The following is an 8,246-nucleotide window of genomic DNA, read 5'->3' on the forward strand; positions in this document are numbered from 1 at the left end:
GCTGTTCCACAGTCTAGGAGCTGCAACCGCAAAAGCGCGGTCACCCCTGAGCTTAAGCCTAGACCGCGGGATAGTCAGTAGCCCCAAGTTGGCTGACCTGAGGGACCTGGAGATAGAGTGGTGGGTTAGAAGATTTTTGATATGGGGGGGGGGGGGGGGGGGGGAGCCCGTTTAGGGCTTTGTATGTGAATAGGAGGAGCTTGAAGTTGATTCTGTACTGTACTGGGAGCCAGTGGAGAGAGGCCAGAATCGGGCCTCTCTCTCAGAGAGGGGAGAAGGGAGAGTGACTAGTGTGGGAAACGTCTTTGATTATGTTGGCTGTTTCACCGAGGCATCGTGAAGTGTGTTTAGAGTCGAGCTTAGTTTAGTTTAGAGATACAGTGCGGAAACAGGCCTTTCGGCCCATCGAGTCCGTGTCGACCAGTGATCCCCGCACACTAACACTATCCTGTACACTTGGGACAATCTACAATTCATACCAAAGCCAAACCTGGAGCGTGGAAGGAAACTGGAGCAACCGGGAGAAAACACACACACGGGTCTCGGGGAGAATGTACAAACTCCATGCTGACAGCACCCGTAGTCGGGACCAAACCTGAGTCTTTGGCGCTGTAAGACGGCAACTCTACCGCTGCGCCACCACTCCGCCCTTTATACAGGCACTGCAATACGTGTTGATGAGTGGAATGGATGGAGCAAGCCTCTATTCCACCTCCCTGTTCCAAAAGTCAACCTACTATATAGTCCCTAGACAAGTGAAATGTCAGATATTAAACTGACATGAACAGATGCTACAGATCTTAGCTAAAAGGCTGAGAAGCAAAATCTGTTGGCTGTTTTACTGAGGAAGCTAGAGGTACACACTGAATGGTAGGGCTCTGGGTGGTGTTGTAGAACAGAGGGATCTAGGAGCGCAGGTGCATGGTTCCTTGAAGGTGGAGTCGCAGGTAGATAGGGAGGTCAAAAAGGATTTTGGCACATTGGCCATCAGTGTTTAGTATAGAAGTTGGGAGGTCATGTTGCAGTTGTATAAGACATTGGTGAGTCCGCATTTAGAGTAATGTGTTCAGTTCTGGGCACATTGTTATGGGAAAGATATTGTCAAGCTTGAAAGGGTTCAGAAAAGATTTACAAGGATGTTGCCACCAGGACTAGAGGGTGTGAGCTACAGGGAGAGGTTGAGTAGGCTGGGACTGTGTTCCTTGGAGCGCAGGAGGATGAGGAGAGATCTTATAGAGGTGTGTAAAATCATGAGAGGAATAGATCGGGAAGATGCATAAAGTGTCTTGCCCAGAGTAGGGGAATCGAGGACCAGAGGACATAGGTTTAAGGTGAAGGGGAAAAGATTTAATAGGAATCTGAGGGGTAACTTTTTCACACAAAGGGTGGCGGGTGTGTGGAACAAGCTGCCAGAGTTTTGAGGCCTCAGAAGGCAGTGGAGGCCAATTCTCTGAATGCATTCAAGAGAGAGCCAGATAGAGCTCTTAAGGATAGCGGAGTCAGGGGGTACGGGGAGAAGACAGGAACGGGGTACTGATTGAGAATGATCAGCCATGATCACATTGAATGGCGGTGCTGGCTCGAAGGTCCGAATGGCCTCCTCCTGCACCTATTGTCTATTGTCTATTGAGGCTGGGACTATCCCAACGCTTAAGAAACAGTTAGACAGGTACGTGGATAGGACAGGATTGGAGGGATATGGACCAAACGCGGGCAGGTGGGACTAGTGTAGCTGGGGCATGGTTGGTGACACGGTGTGGGCAAGTTGGGCCGAAGGGCATGTTTCCATGCTGCATCACTCTGTGGCTGGAGTGGAGTTGTCAAGTCCCAGCCTAGCTGTGAGTGGGAACTGGTATTTACTGCCAGTGTTGGAGGAGGGGAGGATATTTGCCCAGGTGAGGTAATCGGAATGGCATGCACTCCAGACCTGGATACATACACTGCCGGAGGGGCTGAAAGACTCTGCCGCTCCCTACTGAAAGCTTACACCTTCCCAACGACCGGAAATGAATCCGAAGCACTTGGATTTTGCAACTCTTTAAAAAAAAAAAAAAGATGCAATACCTTTGTGGACGGATTATGGTGAATGAAGCTATTGATCTCTGGAAAGGAAACGTTCACATCCACCGCTGGGCAAACGTGGACTTGCTCATTAGCGACTTCCTGGAACAAGTTTTGCATAGTTCGGTGTTGCAATCAAAAGAAACGCTGAGGTGTGACAAGTTTCAACAGAAGGCATTGTCGCTGAAAAAAATGACAGGAATTCACTGGAGTCGAGGATCCCGCAGAGCAAGGGAGAGTGGTTGAACGAGAGTTAATGTTTGTTAGAAGCGGCAATAAAAAAACGCTAAAACTCCAACCGCAGCGGCTCGGTGGCGCAGCGGGTAGTTCAGCTGCCTCGCAGCGCCGGAGTCCCGGGTTCCGTCCTGACCTCGGGTGCTGTCCGTACGGAGTTTGCACGTTCTCCCCGTGGACTGCGTGGGTTTCCTCCGGGCGCTCCGGTTCCCTTCCACATGTTGGTTAATCGGCCCTCTGCAAATTGCCCCCCTAGTGTGTGTCGGGAGTGGATGGGAAAGTGGGATAACATAGAACTAGTGTGAACGGGCGATCGATGGTTGGCATGGGCTCACTGGGGCCAGGTGGGATCTGGAGAGAGTGGATGAGAATGCGGAGGAGAATGCGAACATCGTAAATGAGTGCTTGATGGCCAGCACAAAGTGATGGGCTGAAGGGCCTGCTTCTATGCTGCATCTCCCTCGACCTGTATTTGGGTCGGGACCCTTCTTCAGTCTGAGGAAGTATCACCCATCCATGTTCTCCAGAGATGCTGCCTGAGCCGCTGAGTTACTCCAGCACTCTGTGTCCATGTTCTCCACAGATGCTGCCTGACCCGCTGAGTTACTCCAGCACTCTGTGTCCATGTTCTCCACAGATGCTGCCTGAGCCGCTGAGTTACTCCAGCACTCTGTGTCCATGTTCTCCACAGATGCTGCCTGACCCGCTGAGTTACTCCAGCACTCTGTGTCCATGTTCTCCACAGATGCTGCCTGACCCGCTGAGTTACTCCAGCACTCTGTGTCCATGTTCTCCTGAGATGCTGTCTGACCCGCTGAGTTACTCCAGCACTCTGTGTCTGTTTTATTTTTGTAAACCAGCATCTGCAGTTCCTTGTGTCCACAAAGATTGAAAGATGTTGGTATGCAGAGAGGCCATGCAACCTTTTACACAAGTCAGAAGTCAGATATGACCATGGTGTCTAAGAGGCTTTTAGATGGGTGCAAGGATATGCAGGGAATGGTGGGATATGGATCATAATAATAATAATAATAATAATAATATTCATTTATTGTCATTGCAACGAGTACAACGAAATTTAAAAAATAGCCAATCCTGACGGTGCGTACAAACATATATGCAATAAATGCAAAAACAAATAAATACAATTATATTAAGTACAAACGTTTTAACAGTGTTGCCTAGTGCAGAAAGTAGTGTTCAGTTCTCGTATGGCCCTGGGGTAAAAAATGTTCTTAAGTCTGTTTGTTTGGGATTTGATCGACCTGAAACATCGACCAGAGGGCAGATGAACAGACGGTGGCCGGGGTGGGATGGATCTTTTATTATTTTGCCTGCTCTACTGAGGCAGCGTAGGCTGAACAGGTGCTCCAGGGAGGGCAGTGAGCAGCCGATGATCTTCTGGGCCGTTGTGATGACCCTCTGAAGGGCCTTCCTGTCCTTTTCTGAGCAGCTGGCATACCATGTGGTTATACAGTATGCCAGCACACTCTCGATGGAGCAGCGATAGAAGGACATCATGAGCTTCTCCTGCAGGTTGGTCTTCCTGAGGATCCTCAGGAAGTGGAGTCTCTGCTGTGCCTTCTTCACTGTGGTGATGGTGTTGGTAGACCAGGTAAGATCCTCTGCGATGTGCGTACCCAGGAACCTGAAAGCGGGTACCCTTTCCACACAGACCCCATTGATGTAGAGTGGGTCGTGTTCTGCACTGGTTTTCCTGAAGTCAATTATAAGTTCCTTTGTTTTGGAGGAGTTCAGGACAAGATTGTTCACTGAACACCATGCTGCCAGCCTTTGGATTTCATCCCTGTAGGCTGTCTCATCTCCTCCTGAGATGAGTCCAACCACAGTCGTGTCATCCGCGAACTTGATGATGGTGTTGGTGGGATGGGTGGGGGCGCAGTCGTGAGTGTAGAGGGAGTAAAGGATGGGGCTCAACACACAGCCCTGTGGTGAGCCGGTGCTCAGTGTAATGGTGGAGGAGAGGTGAGGGCCTATTTTGACGGTCTGGGGGCGGTTGGTCAGGAGGTCCTTGATCCATTGGCAGATGGTTTGGGAAAATCCAAGGTCAGAAAGTTTGGTGACCAGTCTGCTCGGGATGACCGTGTTAAAGGCAGAGCTGAAGTCGAGGAAGAGCATCCTCACATAGCTCCCCTGGTGTTCAAGGTGGGTCAGTGCAGTGTGAAGAGCAGTGTCGATGGCATCCCCTGTAGACCTATTTGCTCTGTAGGCAAACTGGTATGGGTCGAAGGTGGGTGGGAGGCTGGCTTTGATGTGCTGCAGGACCAGTCTCTCGAAGCACTTTGTGATGACCGGTGTGAGTGCTACCGGACGGTAGTCGTTAAGGCCGCTGATGACAGACTTTTTCGGCAGTGGGATGATTATGGCGGACTTCAGGCAGGGAGGGATGGTGGATTTTAAAAGGGACAGGTTGAAGATTTTTGTGAAGACCTCAGATAATTGGTCTGCACATTCCCTCAGCACTCTGCCCGTCACACCATCGGGGCCTGCAGCTTTCCTGGGATTCACTGCTCTGAGCACGCGCTTAACATCATACTCCTGCACAGTGAAGGTGTTGCTGTCAGGAGAGGGTGTTATGTCTGCCACTGCAGCTTTTACCTCGAAACGAGCAAAGAAACAGTTAAGTTCCTCTGCCAGCGAGGCATCGCCGTCGGCAGTCGTGCGGTTGCTGGTCTTGTAGTTGGTGATGTGCTGGATGCCTTGCCATACCCGCCGTGGGTCATTGTTGGTAAAGTGGTCCTCAATCTTCCTCTTGTAGGACGCTTTGGCATCCTTGATGCCTCTCTTCAGGTTGGTTCTAGCAGCACTGTATAGAGCTCTATCACTAGACCTGAAGGCGGTGTTACGGTCCTTGAGGAGAGACCTGACATCCTTTGTCATCCAGGGCTTCTGATTGGGATACAACCGGATACGTTTGTTGACGGTGACATTGTCAACACAGTTTTGGATGTAGCAGAGTACAGTTGATGTATACTCCTCCAAGTCCTGATCCTCAAAAATATCCCAGTTGGTCCTTTCGAAGCAATCCTGCAGCTGCGAGGAAGCTCCTTCAGGCCATGTCTTAACTGTCTTTATGGTGACCGGAGCTTTCCTCCTGAGTGGGGTGTATGCTGGAGTTAAGAATATGGACAGGTGATCTGACTGCCCCAGGTGTGGTAGTGGTGCTGACCTGAAACCCTTCTTAATATTTGAATAAACCTTGTCTAGTGTGTTTTTCCCCCTGGTAGCACATCTTATGTGTTGTTCAAGTTTCGGGAGAACTGACTTTAGGTCTACATGATTGAAGTCCCCGGCTATGATGTGGGCTGCTTCTGGATATGTGCTCTGTTGTGAGTTTATTGCACCGAGCAGGTAGCCTAAAGCTGTGCTAGCGTTAGCATTCGGTGGGATGTAGACTGCTGTTACTATAACCCCTGTAAATTCACGAGGAAGGTAAAAAGGCCTGCATTTAACTGTTAGGAACTCCAGATCAGGAGAACAGTGGCTATCCATGATTTGGATGTTAGTGCACCAGTTGTTGTGCACGTAAATGCATAACCCCCCCCCCCCCTTGCTCTTACCGGAGTCGATGTTTCTGTCCCAGCGAAACGCTGTACGCCCGGCTAGCTCAATGGCTCCGTCTGGGATAAGTGGATGAAGCCATGTCTAGCCATGATGAAGTCATGTGCCAGCAGTAAGTAGTTTAACATGGCACACGTTTGGCAATGATATTGTTAGTCAAAGGGTATGTTCTGGGCCCTAAACAAAAATTAAATTAAGACAGTAAAACACGAGGTTAATCCCCGGGATGGCAGGACTGTCGTATGAGGAAAGATTGCAAAGACTGGGCTTGTATTCACTGGAGTTTAGAAGGATGAGAGGGGATCTTATAGAGACGTACAAAATTATAAAAGGACTGGACAAGCTAGATGCAGGAAAAATGTTCCCAATGTCGGGGGAGTCCAGAACCAGGGGCCACAGTCTAAGAATAAAGGGCGAGGCCATTTAAAACTGAGGTGAGGAAAACAAATTTTCACCCAGAGAGTTGTGAATTTGTGGAATTCTCTGCCACAGAGGGCAGTGGAGGCCGATTCACTGGATGAATTTAAAAGAGAGTTAGATAGAGCTCTAGGGGCTAGCAGAATCAAGGGATTTAGTTGTAATGTCTAGATTTAAAAGGGAGCGGCGTAAATATACAAGGGTGAGAGAAACAGAGAGTTTGATAAATCACTGACAGTCAAGAGTGTGGAAGTGATTAAGTGAGCTGCAATGAGTCAGAAAGCACCTTGAACGTGGAGCGCCCCAGGATATGTTTGTCCTGTCCTTGGGAGTTTTACTCCACCAACCCTCCTTATCCTGTCCTCTGAACTCTAGCGTCCTACTGCCGAGACAGAGCCGGGACTTGGGCAATAGACAATAGACAATAGGAGCAGGAGGAGGCCATTCGGCCCTGCGAGCCAGCACCACCATTCAATGTGATCACGGCTGATCATTCTCAATCAGTACCCCGTTCCTGCCTTCTCCCCATACCCCCTGACTCCGCTATCCTTAAGAGCTCTATCTAGCTCTCTCTTGATTGCAGTCAGAGAATTGGCCTCCACTGCCTTCTGAGGCAGAGAATTCCACAGATTCACAGCTCTCTGACGTGAAAGAGCTTTTCCGCATCTCCGTTCTAAATGGCCTACCCCTTTATTCTTAAACTGTGTGGCCCCTGGTTCTGGACTCCCCCCATCATTGGGAACTCAGACACAGGCAAGGAGCTGTGTCCTTCACATCCATCGAGCCCTTCCTTAACCTTGAGACCCATCGAACCTCCAGCTCAACTGCAGCCAACCCCAGTGAATCGACTGCCCGATTCAGCCCAGTCAGGGCTCTGTAATTACAGGGATTAAGAGCCATTATTTATTTCGACAGACGGACGTGTTCCACATTCCAGCATCAGAGGCGGCAGTGTCTGTGTTCGTCGGATTGTGGAGAGTCTCGGCCAAGTTTATCCGGTTTTAATTTCCTATCTTGCCTGGAACACACATGGTTTATTACCCGAAAATAAACCTCAAGATGGATTGCTTAACTGGTCTGAGAGTTCTTTGAAGACAGGCACAAAATACCGGAGTAGCTCAGCGGGACCTTTAGACTGATTATAGAAACATAGACCATAGGTGCAGGAGGAGGCCATTCGGCCCTTCGAGCCAGCACCGCCATTCATTGTGATCGTGGCCGATCATCCACAATTTACCACTGCACCACCCAGGTTAAATCAAAGAGCTCAGACTGGGATAGGTTTAGTAAATTGGAAGCAACCAATGCCCCCTCTAGCGTTGCCAACTGTCCCGTATTACCCGGAACATCGCGTATATTGGGCTAAATTGGTTTGTCCCGTACGGGACCGCCCTTGTCCCGTATTAGGCCCGGGGGGGCGCTGTAGACCTGGTCACTGTAGGACCAGACACTGTAGGACCGGACACTGTAGGACCAGACACTGTAGGCCCGGACACTGTAGGACCAGACACTGTAGGCCCGTACACTGTAGGCCCGGACACTGTAGGCCCGGACACTGTAGGCCCGTACACTGTAGGCCCGGACACTGTAGGCCCGGACACTGTAGGCCCGGACACTGTAGGCCCGGACACTGTAGGCCCGGACACTGTAGGCCCGTACACTGTAGGCCCGGACACTGTAGGCCCGGACACTGTGCGCCTGGGGGCCGCTGTAGGTCCGGACACTGTAGGTCCAGACAAGTGTAGGTGCGGAGGCCCGGGCACCGCCTAACAGAGGTTGCAACCACACCATCCCAGGAGACGAGTCCACCTGGCTCCTGGAGTGGAGTGGTGAGGTCTTCATGAGCCACCTCAGCTCCATTTCCAATGGGGTGGCCATTTTGCTGGCCCCGAATTTCCGGCCAGAAATCCTAAAGGTCCAGGAATTGGTGCCAGGCCGCTTGCTTCACCTGG

General features: G+C 50.5%; 1 non-coding gene across 1 annotated transcript; it reads right to left on the reverse strand.

The window, feature by feature from the left end:
• Window positions 1–637: 637 nt before the first annotated feature.
• LOC144601194 (U2 spliceosomal RNA) lies at window positions 638–824 on the reverse strand. The gene has a single exon (XR_013548266.1). It is a non-coding gene; the product is annotated as a U2 spliceosomal RNA (small nuclear RNA).
• Between the last annotated feature and the right edge of the window lie 7,422 nt (window positions 825–8,246).

This window comes from Rhinoraja longicauda, chromosome 1 (genome assembly GCF_053455715.1).
Source record: "Rhinoraja longicauda isolate Sanriku21f chromosome 1, sRhiLon1.1, whole genome shotgun sequence".
Classification (NCBI taxonomy): Eukaryota; Metazoa; Chordata; class Chondrichthyes; order Rajiformes; family Arhynchobatidae; genus Rhinoraja; species Rhinoraja longicauda.